General features: G+C 50.1%; 1 protein-coding gene across 5 annotated transcripts in view; it reads right to left on the bottom strand.

Annotated features, from left to right (window-relative positions):
* Positions 1 to 20,174, bottom strand: part of CEP55 (centrosomal protein 55) — a 682,821-nt gene that overhangs the window by 40,028 nt on the left and 622,619 nt on the right. The gene's annotated exons all lie outside the window — the stretch shown is intronic.

Genomic DNA, 20,174 nt, shown 5'->3' on the forward strand with positions numbered 1-20,174 from the left:
GGAATCCGGGTCCACAGCCTGACGCCAAGAACTCCCAAGAGCCATCTGAGTCCACCTCATCTTGAGACGAGCAAGAGGAAGAGTCAACACGCACAAGGCCATGAGGCCCAGAAGCCTTTGGAACCACCAGGCCGACATGCTCTCTGACTGCGCAAACATCTGACACGTGGCTAACAGATCTGCCATTCTGTCCCTGGTCAGATACACTCTGCAGTCGATCGTGTTCCAGCGAAAACCCAGGAAAATCAAGTCCTGCGAGACCGTCATGGAGGATGGACTGAAGATTGTCCGCTGCTTTCAGCAGGCAAGGACTGCGTAAGAGCCAGTCGTCCAAATATGGATACACATGGATACCCTCCAGACGAAGATAGGCCGCAATCACCAACATCATCTTCGTGAAGACACGCAGTGCAGAGCTGAGGCCAAAAGGAAGCACTCGAAACTGAAAGTGCTCCTCTCCCAAAGAGAAACAGAGATCTCTCCTGTGTGGATTACAAATCAGGATATGCATGTATGCATCCTGAAGATCCACCACGGTGAGCCAATCACCTATCTGCAAGGAGGACCGTATCGGGCTGGCCGTGATCATCTTGAGTTTCTCTTGGGGTAGGAAAAGATTGAACCGGGAAAGGTCTAGGATGGTGCGCAGGCCAGCCTGGTTGGGTTTGGGCACCGTAAACAGCCAGGAGTAGAAGCCCTCCCCTCGTTCTCCGAGGGGAACGGGTTCCACAGCTCTGAGGTCCAGAAGTTTCTGAACCTCGGCTTTGAGGGAGGGCGAGCCCGACAGCTGAAAAGGAGAGTTGGAGGGTGGGGTAGGGGCTAGGAGTAAGCAGAAGCCCGCCCGAGCGACTGACGAGACCCATCTGTCTTCGGTGATTGTCTGCCACGCCTCCCAATGAGACAACGGTCTCTGGGTTTTGAAAGGGGCCTTAACAAGGACCGACAAGGACTTAGCTGTCTGAGTGCTATCCTTCATCTTGGTGAGCTCTACATCTGTTGTAGAATGAAAGAGCTCCTTACCATCGAACGGAAGGTCCAACACCTTGTCCTGCACTTCTTTTGAGAATTTGGTGGCATGCAGCCACACCTGTCGTGAGGTATCAACCCGCAGCATAAGGCCCCGAGCCGAGGTGTCTACGTGATGAGCTGCAGCCTCCAGGAGATCCTGGGCCAAGACCCTGGCGCCGGATAATCCTGCTTTAAAGTCTTCCAGCTTCTCAACCTGGATGAACTCTTCAAACTCCGACAGACCTTTCCACATCCGAATATTAGCCCCCGCTAACACCAGTTCGGCATTGGCCTGCCTGAACTGCAAGGCCGAGTTGGCGAACATCTTTCTCCCAAGGGAGTCAAGGAGCTTAACCTCCTTTCCCAGAACCTTAGTAGCCGTCGTGGAAGAGGATGCTGCAGGCCTGGACTGCAAAGTGGCCGCAGCCACCACTGTGGAGGAGGGGGGCGGACAAGATGACAGGGCCATCTCTTCCGAAGAATGCAGCCTGTATCGCGCGTCAATTTTCTTATTGACGAAGAGTCCAGAGTGTGGCTTTTCCCAGACCCTGTGGACCTCGGCCACAACGTCCTTCTGCAACAACAGGCCGGTACGCTCCAAAGGAGACAGGGTGAACGCCCCAGAAAGCAAGCCCTCCTGCACAGCGGGTGCCTCGGGCACCGGAACATCCAAGAAGCACATCAAATCCAGTACCCGGTCATGAAAAGCTCTAATACAGCGGGGCAGGTCCCCGTTGTCCTGATCGCCTTGTGCGTCATCCGACAGGTCAGGATCCTGCTGAGCTGTGTCGGGCGCTGCCTTGTCACGGGGGACAATGGGGGCAAAGGCGGAAGAGTCGGGGAAGGCACCGTAGGCAAGGAAGGCCACTGGAGGAACGGGTGGAGCCAGAGGCAGATATATCTCCCTAAAAAGTCCTTTGAAATATTCCCTCATGGGGTCGGTACGCATGAGCGTTTGAAATTTGCCGAAAAAGACGTCCTCCGGGGACTGTTTTGGAACCAGAGGAGGCCTCTCATGAGGAGGATAATTCCAGGGACGTAACGGGGAAGGGTGCTACACCGGCCCCTCCACCGACATATCCACATAAATCAAAAGGTGCCGACCCCACAGGCAACAAAATATTGTGCGGAAGGGCCATCCGGGCGTTCCAATCATAAACCGGCCGATAAGGATGCGCACAAGGAACTTTAGGTTCACCCCGGAACCAAGCCTTACACCTGAAGCCTATGGCGTAGTTGTAGGGGTAGCACCCAAAATGGCCGCCGCGGTTGTGGTGGGAACGGGCGCCATTTTGTCAACACCTGAGGGGAGCTGTGGCACATGAGGAAGTGAGGCAGGGGTCCCCGTCGATGGATCAGGGGTCTTAACTTTAGCCTTAACATAAGGAACCTCGGCAGAGCCGGTACTATGAGGCCTGGAATGTTTCTGCGACATACCAACCGCCAAATTAGCCTTTCCAGGAAGAACCTCGGCACTGCCGGTAAAAATAACTTTCCTTCTTTGCCCCCTCAACAGATCTGGTGTTGCTGCAAGAGCGTGAACGGTGAGAAACAACGTGCACCGATAAGGCCTTGTCAGGCCTCTCAGAAATGTTGGTAGCTTTAGCCTCTGTACGAGGGACCTCGGACCCAGGTCCGATAACAGCCTTATTCGCGTGGGCCTCGAACATCCGTTCGGTGACACCAAGCCCAACCAAGGCCACGGGGCGCACCCCGGTCTTATTCTTGAGGGAAGCCGATAGAGAGGCCTCAGAGCGAGCTCCGGTACCCCACGACTCAGTAGAACTGGGTCTACAAACAGCCCCCACAGGAGGGGCCTCGGAGCGTGCTCCGGTATCCACAGGCACCTTACGGAGACCCTAGGAGAAAACGCCGGTACAATTATTAGGCCCAACAGGCACCTCAGGGCAATCCCCGATGACCGAGCGTTCAACGCCCCTCCCGGCCCGGGAGGAACCCGGAAAGATATCCCCCGGCCGGGCTGCTCTGAAAAGTAAAGAACTTACCGGGCGTTTCTTCTTTTCGTCGATGAACACCTGAAAATGCGAAGGAGGAGTTTGTCGAAACACCTCCTCCCACCGCCCCAACCGACGTTTAAGTGCCCAGACCGAAAGGGAGTCGCAGTAAAAACAGGAGTCCCAACGGTGATCCGGACCCAAACACTCTAAACAAAGAGGATGGGGATCCGCACTCGCGAAGCGTCGGTGACACGATGAACAATCTGGAAAGTCTAGTTTGAACGACAGACAGACTAGTACACGATCGCTAGCGAGAGCCAGAGAGAAAAAAAGGGAAGAAAATCTTCCGAGGATGCAAGTGCGTCCAGTCCCGAACGAGCAGAGAAAAGAACTGATGGGCGATGCGTGGGGCGGAGCCAAGGTGGGCGGGGTTACAGCCGCGTGCCGGGCCCCATGCAAGAAAGAGAGGAAGGACAACATTTTTTTTTAAAAATGTGGATCCTTTTTACAAAGTGCTCTGCTCCCGTCCCACAGGACCGAGAGATGTCCCATAAGTATGGAGGAAAGGGGACGGGACATAGGAGTAAAAGATTTACAGTTCCCGACTGTTTGGGCATAGGTCCTGACTATTTTCTTGGAAAGCTGCTTTTATAATGATTTCCAAGTCTGGCCCGTGCATGGGCTCTAATTGAGGTTTCATGTTACTCATAAGAACCGTATTGAGCCCTTATGTAGCCAACAGTTTAGTGTACACAGAGGAAACACAACTTTAACGAATTGCTTAAACAACAATGCGGGAGAAAGGCAATAGGTGATTGTTACTCATGGTCCCGTAAAATAGGACTAGGATGACTTATCAAAGTCCCTTTTCAGATAGCTCGATAAAGTAAGAATGTAATTTCTTGGCTTGAACCACTGGCCAGAAGTGAGTGGATTTCATCCATCTCAAGCAGTGCAAGATGCCACCATTCACCAACTGCCTAAACCTGTAATGTCCACAGCTTCATCAAATGTCTGGTTGAAGGTGCTCTTTCCCTCGCAAATGATCCTTCTAGCCTCTCCTCATTTATCTTCTGGGAAATACTGTATGAAGTTGGCCTTCTGGTACCACATTTTCTGTTGTAGCTCAAAGTGATTGCACATGCATTCAGTGCTCAGACGATAAAGGGGGCACTGGAAGACACAACCTTCAGTATGGCATCAGATTTTCTGCCTTCCACATCTCGAACAACAGTGAGGTTTGCTGCTGGATGAGAAGTGTGCCCTCACTCCATGACTATGATGATTGAGTTTGGCTTCATACGCCTTCCGAGCCAAATCCGGGCAAGGATGTGTGGCATTTATAGTCTTCATAAGCCACTTCCACATTTGCAACATCTCGTCTAGCTGCTGCACTGTGTTGTCTTTTTCTGCATTGGTAGAGGGTGTTCGTTTTACTTTAGTTTGCATCTGCATCTCAAACAAACAGTGGGCAATTTATTTATTTCATGGAATGAGGCTACATCCTCCGGGGGTGGTACGGACGAGACGCCACAGGGGTGGATCTAAGTGTCCTTTGGTTTATCATTACATAGTCATCCCATTCATCCTTGTCCTCCATTGTGATTTCACCCTTGGTGGAAATTAATGGGTTATTTGGGTCATCAGGAGCTTCTACCTCACAGCCCACTTCCCCCTCAATGAATTCCCATTCTGGCAGATGTTTCTCAGGGACTATGATTGGTAGGCATGTCCCTTTTTGATGTAGCATATTCCTTAGATACTTTTCCAATAACGTAATGTTGATGGTGAAATGCTCTTCAGAGAATGCTGCCTGTTCCTCTGTTAACATCTCTTTAAGCTCACCTCCTGAGCATATGTCCTCCTTGATAAGGGAGATGTTTGCTACCGTTGATGGGAAAGTACGTCCTGATTGGACAAACCCCATAAAGAGTCCACCCCACCCATCATGTAGAGGTGTCTGTGGTCATTGCATCTGAGTTTCTTCCCAGACATTATTTTCCCCATTGACAAAATTTCTGTCAACTGTGTCTTAGCCATACAAAGTACAATTGGTATAGTTGGCTGTGACATGGATGTTCCCATTAACTGGGGCATTATGAACGGTTAAGGAACATTGCTTGCTTGGCACTTTAACTGAAGTTTTCTAGTTTGATGGACATTGCTTTCCAGGCCCCTTCATAAGCAAGCCTGTAGACTGCGGACTCCTTCGGCTGACAGCTTAACCGTGGATGATGCATTGGTGGACCCCATATGGAATATCCTTTGAGCCTTGCACTGCAACAGTATTGTTCCTTGATTATCTGATGCTTAACAGGACAATCTAACTTGGGCACTTCATTCCTTGGGTATATTTCTTCTATGCGAGACCCCATTCCTAACTAGATCAAGACGTTCTTACTGATGAGCGAGTCCCAAAAGCCACTATGTTAGGAAATGATTGGCAAATATCACACACTTTTAGAGCATGAAATGATATGGCATTTATAATGTGCCTATACACAAGTGTTTCACAGCGCGACGAGGCAAGGGAGGGGGAACAGAGGGAAGACAGACAACAATCCTACTAGGCCAGGTGTCATTCAGATCGTGCAAGTGCATTGGAAGGAGAAGGAGGAGAAGTGCGGGGGGTAAGGAGGAGAGGACAGTGCAGTACATGGTATAAGACAATAAACAAACAATAAGTAAAAGTACGGCCAGCAGGTGGCAAGTGAGAGGGTAAGTGTAGACATCCGGTGTCAAGTGCTGCAAGTGGGACGGTAGGGATACAGACAACAGTCACCAAGTGTGCAGGTTGCCAGGAAGGCAGTGCAGGAGCGTGACTGGCGGGGGAGTGGACCTGGGCCCGAGATCAGAGGGTGGTCAGGTAACCAGTGCAGTTTCAGTGTCAGCCAGGAAATCAGCAAGGAGAGGAGGAGAAAAAGCAGATGCAAAGGAAAAGGTTTTGAGGTGCTTATGGAACCGAAGAGGATTCTCCTCAAATTTCAGGGAGGCCCCAGCCAAAGAAAGAGATCTACCACCAACTTGTTGCTTGGAGATGGGACTGACCCTGAGGGAATTGGAGGCAGATGAGCGAAGAGCTTGAGAAGGAAGGTATTTAGGAAGAGAGAGTTGAAGGTATTGAGGCCCCAGGCGGCCTTGTGGAAGATGCAGAGTGTTTTGAACTTAATCCTCGCAGGCACTGGGAGCCAGTGCAGAGATTTCAGTCCTGGAGAGATACAATCCCTGGGCTTGAGGCAAAGAACACGTCTCGCAGTCCTGTTCTGGATAAGTTGCAGAGGGCAGAGAGTGGAAGCAGGCAGATTTAGAAAGAGGCTGTTGCAATAGTCCAGCCTGGAGAGAACAAGAGTCCTGGCGACAGTGAGCTTCTGGGGGAAGGAGAGGAAAGGACGAATACCTCTGAGGAGGTTCAGCTGGTAGAGTGACTTCTTAGAGATGCAAGGAGAAAAGGAGAGTGTAGAGTCGAAGAGGACCCAAGATTTGTCTTGCAGGTGGCAGCAGGAAGGGGGCCAAGAGAGGCTGGCCAGAGAGCTACAGGAAATGGGGGAGCGGGTGTGCCGATAAGGAGAATCTCAGTCTTACTGGCATTAAGGCAGAGGTCATGGGCGGCACACCACACCTGGATAGCAGACCGTCAGATATGAGGGGAGATGAGGGAAGTCGAGGAGGAAGCCGAGGGTAGCCTGAAGATGAGCTGAGTGTCATTCCGCATAGCAATGAAAGTTGGGGGGGCAGAGAGCAGCTATGCAGTGCACCAGGAGTGCCAGGTATTGGTTGAACAGCCAGGCGAGAGTTTAGAACCCTCGGGGGACACCACAGGTAGAGAAAAAGATAGCAGAGAGGAAGGACCCAAGCTGAACCTGGGGGGGGGGGTCAGTCGGAGAGGAAAGAAGTCAGCCAAGCCAGAGCCTGACCAGTGATACCCAGGTTAGCATGGAGACGGTTGAGCAGGATGGCATGGTTGACAGTATCAAAGGCAGAGGAGAGATTAAGCAGGATGAGGACGCAAGGGGTGTTAGAGTCGAGGTTGGGGAGCAGGTCTTAACGGATGTTCAGGAGAGCAGTTTCCGTGCTTCTGGCAGCTCTGAAGCCAGACTGATGGTCATGAAGACAGTTTCAGTGTGGAGATTAAGCTGGGAGATGGCCAGTTTCTCCAGGAGCCTGCCCAGGAAGGGAGTGATGGAGATGGGGCGATAGTTAGCCGGGCAGGAGGGGTCGGCTGAGGGTTTCTTAAGAAGGAGGTGCACAAGCGAGTGCTTCAGGGTGGATGGGAAGACTCCAGTGGCAAGCAATAAATCCACTATTAGGGGGGTTTCTAGAGGCTGTAGCCACCACTACAGGAACAGTCAATACATTCCTACTAAACGATAACAAAAACAATGGTAAAATCACTCAAATGAGGTTGAAAGGAAGTAGGAAGACCCTCCGACGAACATTTCCAAACGAAGTTGAGAGAAAAAGAGGACTACTTTAATCAAACATTGTTGAAAGAAAATTAAAGCTGGCTCCTTGTGGAGGGTGCTTAGGCTTGCCACCTCATTGGTAGGGGACATTTGAGGTGGATAGTCTGCAAAGGGTTTACTTCATGATTACTGTCATGATAATGACAACCTAGGATTCCCAGCCTGATGGGAAATATTATAAGCATGCAAATCTATGAAACATACAATACAGAAGAACTAGCTGGTCCTCATTAGGTGGACATAGGATCAGATGTGATTCAACCCCAGAACACCAGCATCATTTCTTCCATGTTGTAGCTTAAATGTCCCCAGTAGACAACTCTAATATCCGCCAAGATTTCCAGGCAATCCTGACTCATGTTCAGATGGCGGAACTCTAGTATCTCCAGAGCCATGGTGCCACATTGAGCTGCCTTGTGTTATAATGTAGTACCTTGCTCTGCTGCCTGAGCAGCAAATAGAGGAGCTGATGGATCAGGATGCAGAGTTGCCAAGACAGTAGTAACTGCCCTCATTTACCAGAAAGCTTGACCCACACATCAAGGTAATCAGGATAATACTCCATATTGCTCTCACATTGTTGATGACGTTCTGTATCAGAAGTCTCAGTGAAAAGCATACACAGAAGTGTCTGATCAAGCCATCAAAAATGCTTTCCCTACTGACTGCATTGGGTGGAACTGGAGGCGAGGTACAGCATTTTCTGCTGTGACAAAAAGGATCAACCTCTGGAACGCCCTCTATTGAAAGAGTCTTCAATGCCATCCGATAGCAATGTAGCTCACAACACTAAAAGTGCTCTTAATTCTCTGCTTTGGAAGTCTGTGAAAGCATCCTTTCCTCTGGGTAGATGAACTGCTGCCAACTGGACTTCTTGTTTGTGTGATGAGGGGGACAGGTCTTGTGTTTTAGGGGTTAAGGTTTAAGTTACTTAACTAACTATTGTTGTCTGGCATGGATTCACATGCATTCCGTTCCGGAACGGTTTCGTTTTAAAATAAAGGTGTAGGAAGAAGTTGAAACTTACACTTTCAGTGCACTGCACTGAACGTTCCCTTAAACAGCAGGTTCAAGTGTTTGGGGCGGGGGGGTTGTATTGTGTGTGAGAGGGGCTGTGGTGATGGGGTTTGTGGGGAGCGGGGGCAGGCCAGCAGGGAACGTAGCTCCACTACTACTTTTCGTACACTTCGACCACTGGGCACGAGCAACGTCCAGTGAGTGCAAGGCCCTTTCCGCCGGTGAAGGTGGTTTTGGGAAAAACCAGGTAGCACCAGAAGCTGGTTGAGGTGAAACTCTGACGTACCTTCAGCACGAAGGAGGGGTGCGTCCATAGCACCACCCAGGTATGGTTGTTTGCAGGCTAGGGCCTGGATCTCACCAACCCTACTGGCAGAGGTGAAGGCAACCAGGAAAGCAGTTATCCATGAGAGAAACTTAAGCGGGCCTGATGCAAATGCTCGAAGGAAGCCCTCATAAGCCTCGTCGTCAGAACCACGTGGAGTTCCCATGCCGGGGCAGGAGCCTTCACTGGCGAGAAATTATAAGTTACTCACTGTACTGACTAACGTACTCTTAGTCATAAGTCCCCTTTCCTCTATACTGTATGGGGCGTCCCTGAGAAGGGACGGGAGACGGAACCTTTTTCACCAGAAAAAACCTTCCCCTTTAAATTTAGAGGCGTGCGGGGGCGCGGCCCCAGGAGCATTTGCTGCCCTGACTCCGCCCTCCAGAGCCACACATCAGTCCCCATTGATTCGTCAACAATAGATTTAACATTGCTTAATGACACCAGTATTATTAGGGGGGAGGTTGGTGGGACGTATGGAGGAAAGGGGACTATGGACTAAGAGTACGTTAGTCACTACAGTGAGTAACTTATAATTACTCTTACGCCCCAGCCCCTTTCCGCCATACTGTATGGGCGATTACAACTGATTGTAGCCCCAGGGTGGAAAGGAGACCCTCCTTAAGCAAATAGGTTCCTGAGAACCGCCTGTCCGAAAGCCGCATCAGATCTAGAGCCAGCATCCAAACAGTAATGCCTGCAGAAAGCTGAGAGGCACAAGTGGCGGCTCTGCTTATGTCTTGCCAAGGGACATGGCGTTGGAATGCGATGCCCGTTGCCTTGGCCCTGACTGCATGCATGTTGGCCAGGAGCGGTTTGTGCTGGCCCTCATACGCTTCTTTGATGGAAGAGACCATCCAGTGGGATATGGGAAGCCTTGGAGGCCTGATAGCCTGGTATCAAGCCGCCGAAAGTGACAAACAGGGTGTCCGACTTGCGGAAGCCCTTGGTCCTGTCCAAGTAGAATTCTAGGGCACGCCTGACATCCAGACAGTGCAGCACTCTCTGTGCTTCGTCCTTGGGATCGGGAAAGAACGTAGGAAGGACTATTTACTCGTTCAAATGAAATGCAGATGGAACCTTGGGCAGAAATTCCGGGTGCGTCCGCATGACTACCCTGTCCTTGTGAAAGGTGGTATATGGTTCAGAGGCGACCAGCACCAGAATCTTGCCCAGGTACCAGACTGTGAGGGCTAGTTTCCCTGGCGCAGGGTGGATGATCCTGCCCCCCTGCTGTGCCAGAAGACGTGCTGGGCCTGTCGGGAGGTGTATCGGGGGCACCTCGGCGAGGCTGAGGAGCGCCAAAAACCATGGTCTGGCAGGCCACCATGGAGCAATCAGAATGATGAGGAGTTGGTGCGACTCCTTGATCTTGCAAATTAGCCTCTGAATCAGGGGAGTGGGCGGAAAGGCGTAGGCCTTCATGCCGGCCCACTGGAGGTGAAATGTGTCGCCCAGAGAGCCGGGGCCCTGACCCTGCCACGATGCGAACTGCGGGCACTTCTTGTTGTGACAGGCGGCAAAGAGATCCACTTGGGGGTGACCCCACTTGTTGAAGATAAATGATGAATAACAAGGTCGTTTAGCTGCCACTCGTAATTGTCCGCTCCCAGCCTGCTGAGCCTGTCCGCCTCCAGGTTGGATTCCCCGGGAGGTGGACTGCCGTGTAGTAAATTCCGTTTTCCAAGCCCTATTCCCACAACCTGAGCGCCAGTCTGCACAGAGTAGGGGATCTGGTACCTACTTGTTGCTGTAGTACATGCTGGTCGAGTTGTCTGTCTGGGTGAGGACAACGTTGCCCTTGAGAAGTGTTAGGAAGGACCTGAGCGCTAGCCAGATGGCGTTCAGCTCCAACCAATCGATGTGGTATTCCTGCTCCTGTCGAGTCCAGGTGTCGTGTGCCGAGAGATCGTCCAGGGTGGTTCCCCAGCCCTCGAGCGAGGAGTTTGTGGTGATGGTGGCCTGCGGAGAGGGCAGTCGGAAGGGCTTGCGCGTCCGTAGGTTGCAGTCCCTGGACCACCATGTTAGGTCCGGGTGGAGAGATGGCAGAACGTTGATCATCTCGGATTGCAAGCCCCGCTCCTGACTCCATGAGGCTGTGAAGTGCAGCTGAATCCTTCTCATCCTTAGTCTTGTGTGTGGCACAGCTAACAGAACCGCCGCTAGTAGACCCAGGAGATGTTGGTACCACCATGCCGAGGGCACCTCTCTGAAGAGGAAGAGGGCGGTGGCCCTCTTGATGGCAGAGATGTTGTCTTCCGACAGGAAAACCCTCTTGGAGCACGTGTCCCAAAGGAGTCCCAGGAACATCAGAGTCTGCGTAGGGAGCAGCTTTGACTTCTTGAGGTTGAGCGATAAGCCCAGGTGATGCAGTGTGTTCATTAGGGAATGGGATGAGTGGTGAACCGCTTCCGGAGATGTAGCCCTGACGAGCCAGTCGTTGAGATATGGGTAGATGTGGAGGCCCTGCACTCTGAGGGGTGCCGCCACAGCATTCATGAATCTAGTAAAGACCCTGGGGCCGAGTTGAGGCCAAACGGGAGTACTTTGTATTGGAAATGGTAGGCCATGATCTTGAACCGTAGGAAAGAACGATGGGGCTGCCAAATCAGGACGTGTAGGTATGCGTCCTTCAGGTCCAGGGAGCATATCCAGTTTCCCTTGTCCAATGTCTCCGCTATAAAAGCTGGCGTAACCATCTTAAATTTTTGCAGCGGTAAGGAGAGGTTGAGGGTGGAAAGGTCCAGCACAACTCTCAGGCCCGCCTGGTTCTTCTTCTGAATGGCGAAAATCCTGGAGTAGACGCCAAAGCCTCACTGGGAGACTGGAACTTCCTCCACTGCCTGGCTCTCTACGAGCGACCGGATTTCCACCAAAAGAGTTGCTGTCCCAACCTGTGGGAGGAGAGGAGGGAGGAGAGGCTGGGATGGGAAGGCAGGACCCGTGGATACTATGGAGAGGATCCAAGGGTCAGCAAAATTCTGGCACCAGTATTGTGCATAGAGCACAAGCCTTCCCCCCATCCTGAGCCATGTGGACCTGAAGGGGCGTGTCATGCCTTCTTTCCCTCGAAGGATGAGGCGGGGGACTGGAAAAAGCCCTTGCTCCTCGCCCCCTTTTTGCTGTTTGCGCCGGTTCTGAGACGGCGAGCGGTCCGGCTGCCTGGATCTGCGTTCCTGGAAGCCGCGGTCCCCCCCCTTCGAACGGTAGTTCTAGAATGCGCTCCTGGACATCCGGGTTGAATTTCGTTGCCCGGAGCCAGGCTGGTCTCTTCATATCCATGGCAATACAGATGGCACGGCCTGAGGTATCGATATGAGCCACTGTGGATTCCATGAGGTTATGCTCCACAAGCTTGGCTTCTGCTAGCCCAGCCTTAAAGCGTGATTGGCATTGGGTGGTGAGTTCCGGGAGGAAGTCCGCAGTTACCCGCCATAACCGTTGGTTGGCGTCAGCCAGCATGGCATCTGCGTTGGAGTAGATCTTCTTGCTGTACGTCTCCAAGATCTTCTCCTTGCCTAGCAGCACCGCAGAGGAGGCTGAGGACAATTGAGGATTGGAGTATAATGATGCTGCAGCAATCACCAAGGAGTGTGGCTGAGGATGGGTCGAGAACAAGAGTGTATCCCCCTCCATCTGCCTGTACTTGGCATCCAGGTGTCCAGGTGTCGATTGACCGGCTGGACAGAGTGGTGCTTAAACCAACTCTTCTTGGCCAGGGAGACTACATCAGTTTGCAGTGGAATCCCTGTGTTGGCAGAGGGGCGTCTTCAGCCAGAACCCCCTCTGCCGGCTGTTTGACCTCGGGTTGGGGACGGCCCGGTTCATCCGCCAGGCCAGCAAGATGTTCATGGAAGGCCCTGGCGGAGGATGGCGTGTCCGGATCCTCCTCCTCATCCATATCCTACGGATCTGGGGATCTTGTGGAGGAGGAGGGATAGATGGCGCCGGAGGCTGTGTACAGGGACCGCGGCCGGAGGCTGAGGAGGCGGAATTGGCTGTGGAGCCGGAGGAGGTGGCTGCACCGGGGACTGGGGGCCCGATGAAGGAGTCTGTGGTGCCTCTAGCATGGCGGGGAGGACTTCCCTGACTGCGTCTTTGATGATAACCCCCATCTGAGGAGACCTCATGAGGCCGAGAAACTTTTCGAAGAGTACCTCCTCACTGGCCAAAGAGGTGGCAGGGGGTACCGACAGGGTAGCGGGGGGCTGCTGGAGCCGCTGCATACCCTGTCCATATGGACGCAAAGTAAAGTTGTCCTGCGCAAATGAAGGATAGACTGCAGGTCAGGTAACTGATGAGGCCAGTCCCACCTTGACACTCGTTCTTCGCCGAATTCGTGGAATGGCGTTGGATGGGGGCCCTTTTCTGGTGCGGTGGCCATTTTGTCGAGCTGCCTGCCACGTGCCTGCGACGTGTTGCTCGGCCCGCTGGGCCCGGCCTCGTCCAAGACTCTTGCGTGTGGATCACGATGCCTACCCTGCTCTTCGGGCCTCGGCCTGGTAGGTGTAAGACACTCGACACGGAGGTCGGTAGAGCTGCGTTTAGGCGCCCCTTTGGACGTATTGCCGGCAAAAGGGCATTGCCCCTCCGGTGTAGACACGGTACAAGAACCTTCCAGTCCCTTGACATTGGGCCCGGGAGGATCCGAAGACCCCTCGACTGAAAGACCAGTAGCTGTGGCAGCCTCGGGGCGCATGACGGTAGAAGGACCTGGCCGGTCCTTCCCACGTGTGAGAATCCCTGGGAAGGAGTTTATCTTGCGGGGTGAACTGGACAATATTGGCCTGGCTCGATGCTTCACGAAGTTCTTGAGATCCTCTTGATGCGTGTTAGGCAGAAACCTGTGCAGTTCCCTTGGGGACCACTGCAAAAGATTTATGACTACAGGTGTTGGCAGTAAACCCACTTGGTAGCAGTCTGTACCACCCAGATTTACCTGGTAGCTGTGGCTGAGCAGTCAGACTTCCCTCAAGAAGAGTTCGGCAGTATGCAAAGTATACACAATAGGCACTCAGATACAATAGCACAAGCAAACACTTACCAGAGCTTTGGTAACAAGGTATATAATTATTTATTTAAAAACACACTTATTGAAACACTCCAGCACTATTATTGTAAATCACTCTAAACACAGTTACTATTATTATATATACATCCCTTATTCCTTATCAGACAAGTCTTAGTTAACACCACTTATTTCCAGACAGAGGTGAGCGCTCAACTATAGATGGCACTCCAATAAGTTAACGAAAACGGGAGAGAAAAAGCAGAATGTAGGAAAATACACCACACTAATACTTAGGAACTCTTAAGCAAGGCAGGAAAGTCAAAAGTTACTTGTGAGCCAAAGTCCATAGGCCGGGCCCACTCTTGGAGAGAGCAGGGCACAAATGCACCCGAGATCACACAAAGACAACAGGCTTAAAAAGTCTTGCAGGGAGTTCAGAAAGGTTTTAGTTAGGCTCAGAAAAGTTTAGCCAGTGTGTCCCAGGCTAACCCAGGGTCGAAAGCCTGGGGCTAAATCTACCCCATACAGTCGGTTGCAAGGGAAGCCAGGAGGAACACGGTACCTTATGTGGAAAGGATCCTCCAGCGGGGGCAGTCGTTCCTGGCAGCGGGTGCAAGTCGCGGCGTCGTCCAGAGGAAGAGAAGATCTCAACGTGGAGGAAAGCTGAAGGTCGTTGCACTGCCAGGGAAGAAACCAGCCGCGGAGTTTTCCGGTAAAAGGTACTACCCTTTGATTTGCGGTAGTGGTAAAACGTGGTATCCCGGTTGCCGGGGTGCTTGGCACAGGCAAGGCGGCCACGAGATGCTCCAGGAAGCGAAAAAGGAAGCAGACTGGTTAGCCCTACCAGTCGAAGGAAGAAGACTCTCCAGGCGGGAGTTCTCTGTCGTTGGGAAAAGTGGTGAGTCGGTTCAGCAGGGCTCCACCGGTGGTGTCGTAGCAGGTCGGCTCAGCTTCTCCCTCGTCGGATTCTTAGGTCCTGTGTGGCGACTTCTAAAGTTCCAGTCCCCAAAGCCCTGCTTATATGCAGAAAACCCCCATTCACTCAGCCTAGCTGTCACTCAAACATGCTAAGTGGTGAGCCGGCTGGCTCACCACTTGGGCCAATCAGGACGGAGTGCGACTTGAGTTGCCTAGGCAACTCAGTCCAGGATGCCTAGATCCCCCTCCACCCCTCCTAAGTACCCCAGACAGAGTGGCACCACTCTGGAGGACTTCTGTGGAGAAGCCTGCCAAAAAGTGGAACAAAGGGCTCAACTTGGGTTGGAGTCACAGAAGCGAACACAAACGCCATTTTAGAACCGAGTTCTGGCAAAAAAAATACCAACCGGAGAATTATCATTAAATAAACCGGCGGTATGTTCGAGGCTATAGGAATCAAATAATTAAAGTTGGTAGCCTCGAACAATGGGAAATCCCATAGGGATATATTCGCGGTCGAATATAAAAAGTAGTATCCACTGCCACCAGCCAAAACTCGATCAGGGGGGACGGAGACGTGCCCCCTCGAATAACAGACCCCGGGGCCTTTGAAGTGCCCAGGGCAGTACGTCCACAATATGATGGTTTGTACTGGCTCTGTTCAGAATTTGAGACTAGTAAAGTCAATGGTGACTTTACATGCCCTGGGAGACAGTAGTCAGTCCCAGGGTATGGAGTCTATACTGGGGGGTCACTATGACACCCCTGTGTTACTGCACTGAGGGCGCTGTGTAACACACATCACAAAAACACATGAAGCCCTATGGAGTAAAAGACCCCCATAGCCCATAAAACACATCTAGAATCAAAGAGACACACTCAAATCATGTCCAAGAGTGAGGGTAAAAGAGTCTCACTCTTGGCAGGAGAAAAGAATAAACCCCAAAAATCCAGCAAAGCTGCTGGGGGACTCAATAAATTAGGAAATTCAGCCTAAACAGAGAATTCTCCCTGACAGTGCAACCTCTGGAAGAGCTCCCTCCACCTGGCGAGTCTGTTCTTCAGCACCTTCGAGGACAGCGAGTCACACGCCGAACATGACAGCCCACCGTGGTCTGGGCCAAGGCAACCTAGGCAGAGGGCATGGGGGTCTGAGGTTGGGAAGAGCCCATTGCAGGATGGACACCTGCTCAAACCTTTAGAAGTCGACATGCGCCAGGGAGGAGCGTGACACCTGAGGACAGAGTACCTGAATGACAAAAAGACAAAGAAGAAGTATCCGTGCGCGGAATTACATGGCCGAAGCCAAACACAGGCGCGCTGGTGAATTAGGCGCATTCCCGTTGACACGGAAAAGCGGATGGGGTGTGGCACCGGAGGGCAGAGTCAGGGCAGCGCAAGCTCTCTGGGCCACGCCCCGCAGACCTCTAAATTTAAAGGGGAAGACGTCTTTTTCTGGTGAAAAAGGTTCCGTCTCCCGTCCCTTGGAAGGGACGCCCCATACAGTAAGGAGGAAAGTGGACGGGACGTAAGAGTATGATCTGAAAAGTTCTTTGAGAAATTCCTTGACGAGTTGGTGGGACCAAAGTGAAGATCTTCCTGGTGACCTGGTGTAGTGGGAGATAGCCGCCAGATGTACCTTGATGGAGGCGTGTGCCAGTCCGGCCTTGGCCAATGGCAGGATCTGTGGGGCCATGACCTGAAAAGGGGTAATCTTTTGTGACTGACACCACACAGCGAAACGCTTCCACTTCGAGCACGCCCTGGCTTTGGCGAGGATCTTCCTGCAGTCCGCTGGCAACTCATATCCTCCAAACTCTAGGGCTGCAGGAGCCGAGGCCTCAGGTTGAGCGGTCCTGTGTCGTGATGCAGGATTGCGCCTCCTTCTCTGGTGAGACGATCCGGAACCACTGGCAGCTTGACGGGAGTCTTACAAATAAAAAATATCCCACGCGTTTATAACCCTAAATTTAAGGTTAAATTCAGCGCTGTGGTTAACAAATGCTCCAGGGATTCCCCGATTCTCATAATTGATACATCAGTGGAGGAGGCGGCTAAACAAAATGAGGAAATAGCTGTCCTGGAAAATAAAATCAAAGGCGACAACCTTATACAAAACATGAAGGAAAAACTTGAAAAAATAGAAGAGGAAATACAAAAATTCAAAAAACGAACGCTTGACCAAAAAATGTGGAAATATAAGAAGGACCCAGCCAGTTATAAGGAAACCACTACCTAAACATATCTCGTTGAATCTTATTATAACCATTTAAACAAAATGGCCCAGAACAGAGGCAATTACACATGGTGACAAAAAAACAAATTTGTTAGTTTTTCAAACACCTCTAACTCAAGTAGTAGTGGTGACTCGGATAGTGGGAATTTAGCTACCACCTCCCACACTAACGGTCAACCACAGTTTTTCAGTGTGAGGGGGAAACGCCCCCACAATTGGCATCAGGGACCACTGAGAATGCAAACTCTCAACTGGCGGGGACCCACGCCGACTTGGTGTTGCCGGTCTTTATTTTATCCTCGCATTCCCTGACAATTCCTGAAATAAACATCTTGAAAAATGGGTTGAGTTTTGTACCCACTGCTCCAGGCAGAGATTTCGAAACTCAAATTGAATTACAAAAATTATTTCGGCAAATACGTTTAAAAATGTTCTTCAATGATTCCCCCGTCAAATAAAGAACAAAGTTTCACAGGCCTAAAACCGCCTTCCACTTTTGTCCCTATGAACTCAATGGTATCGCCAGCCATTCTGGCCTTTGAAAATAGAGTAGTTCAAGACATCCAATTACTACTGAAGACACAAAATCATCAGAAAGACAATATGACAAAAGAAGAACCAATGGCTTTACAAACGTTAAAAAACAACTCCTCTTTTCATATTAAACCTGCAGACAAGGGAGGCGGGATAGTCCTGTGGGACAAAACCCGATATAAAAGCGAGGCTAACTTACAACTAAACAACCCAGTGTTCTACTGTAAATTGGAAAGAGATCCATCACCTCGTACTTGCAGGGAAATTAAAAGCTTGATCGACCATGCTTTGGGCGAAGGGTGGATAAGTCAGGATGAACACAGCTTTCCGATCAATAAAAGTCCTGCAATTCCAGCTTTCTATCTTCTCCCTAAAATTCATAAAAACACCACTATATCACCAGGGAGATCGATAGTTTCTGCTCTAAACTCGATCCTTGAACCCCTCTCCATCTATTCTGACTTTTTCTTGAGACTGTTTGTTAGATCGATGAATTCCTTCGTGAAGGATACAACGAGTATGATCCATTTGTTAAAGGATCAAGTCTTGACACAAGATGACCTGTTGGTAACCCTTGACGTGACTGCATTATATACTAGCATTCCGCAGGCTGGCTGCCTACGAGTCATGGAATCCTTTCTGAATAAGCGCACTTCCACAATCAATGAAGTACCAACTAATTTCCTTTTGGAATGCGTCAGAATAGCTCTTATGGAAAACTTTTCTCTGTACAGTGGCTCTTTCTATCACCAGATACACGGAACGAGCATGGGTGCTACTTTTGCCCCGGATTTAGCTAACCTCTTTATGGACTCCTTTGAGACATCATCAATATATCATGAAACTAATCCTTTAAATAAGAACATCATCAAGTGGTTTCGATATATTGACGATGTTCTACTGCTGTGGAGAGGTGACGTTCCAAGTTTGGACATTTTTCTCACTTGGCTTAATAATCAAAATGCTTGTATTCAGCTCACCATGTCTTTTGATCAGGCCCAGGTCTTTTGAATAAAAAAACCACTGCAGGGACTTTGACTACGACGTTATTTCGTAAGACTACCGATAAAAACACGCTTTTTAAATACACCAGTATCCATCCATCAAGTCTTTGCGAAAACCTCCCAGTGGGACAGTTCCTTCGAATTAGACTTAATTGCTCATCCATGAGCGAATATGTCTATGAAGGAAAAGATCTCAAATCAAGGCTGAAAGCCCGAGGGTATCCAAACAAAACAATACATCGTGCCTACAAACGAGCACAACATGCAAAAAGGGATAGGTGCTTAAATCCTGAAAAGACTAGAAAGGAAGATAAGATCACCTGTGCCAGCACTTACAGTCCCATCAGTAACGGACTGAGACGTGACATTAAAAAACATTGGCACATGTTAAAACTACAGATTTCAATCCAGTGACTCCCCGTTTTGCATTTAAAAGACAAAAGAACTACAGAGATATCTTAGTTCACACGTATCCGGTACCACCTAAAACCGATCAGCAGACCATCCTATGGGGTCTGCCCCCAGTGGCGGGGCACTTTAAATGCAGACGATATTCAGTCTGCTCCCTGACTAAAAACGTCAAGCCCATCGACCTAAATGGAAAAAACTGGCAACTACGCGATTTCTCAAACTGCACAACAGACTGGGTAGTGTACGGAATAAAATGTCCCTGCAAATGCTATATATTGGGAAAACACAAAGACCTATAAAAACGCATTTGCGAACACTGCTCGGGTTTAAAAAATAAAGTAGAAAAGAAACCTCTTGTAGCTCATTACGAACACAAAAAAACACAAATATACAGATTTATTTTGGTTTGTGATCCAAAGAATCCAGACAACACAGATGTGGGAACAGAGAACTCTTGTTGGCATGGTGTGAACAACGATGGATTTACACCCTAAAGACTGTCAAGCAGGGACTCAATATTTCAGTGCAGTGGAACACCCTCTATACCATCAGGCTTCCTAGAATACCAAAATAAGTGGTCCTGACTGCACAGATCTTACAGATCATGTAGCTAGATCCTTATTTATTATTTTTTTTATCACATGGGACTGTAAAATTACGCAATGAAGCATTGCATCCGTGCTAGGATGAGACCGAATGTGATATGTGTCCTCAACATCTTAGAGTTGGAAACAAATATATATGAACGCGACCAAGCGCTCGGGGAAGCGCGAAACGCGTCGTTCAGGACACTGCCCTGGTGTCCTGCCTTGTTTGCTGTGTGTTTTATGCCTTATCTCTTTTACCATTCATTAAACTCTGTTATTTATTCTGACTCGAGTTTGCCATCATTTTTTACTGGGACTCACTGTACCTCATGCCTGGAGTGCGGTTTCTTCCTTCATTGTTCAACGATATATATATATATATATCATGGATTTCAGGACAACATACACATATCTGGTGGTGTTTTGCAACATACACCCTATTTCATATGAAATTGTTCCATACAGGCTGCGTTACCGATATTCGGCCCGTGCACAATGTATAGGAACAAGCTACCATGTATGGAGTGGCTTCCTTTGTCATTTATAAGAGTGATTATAGGTGCTTTATGAGTTAATTTCTAAGATGGAGCCTTATCACAACAGGACACGCAATGAAGTGTCACTGGTTCCTTTTTCGATTCAACACCGGTATTAGAGACATTTTCTCTATTGCAGATTTGCATGATCTGCAAATCTGGT

This window comes from Ambystoma mexicanum, chromosome 8, assembly GCF_040938575.1.
Source record: "Ambystoma mexicanum isolate Mex_15411 chromosome 8, UKY_AmexF1_1, whole genome shotgun sequence".
Taxonomy (NCBI): Eukaryota; Metazoa; Chordata; class Amphibia; order Caudata; family Ambystomatidae; genus Ambystoma; species Ambystoma mexicanum.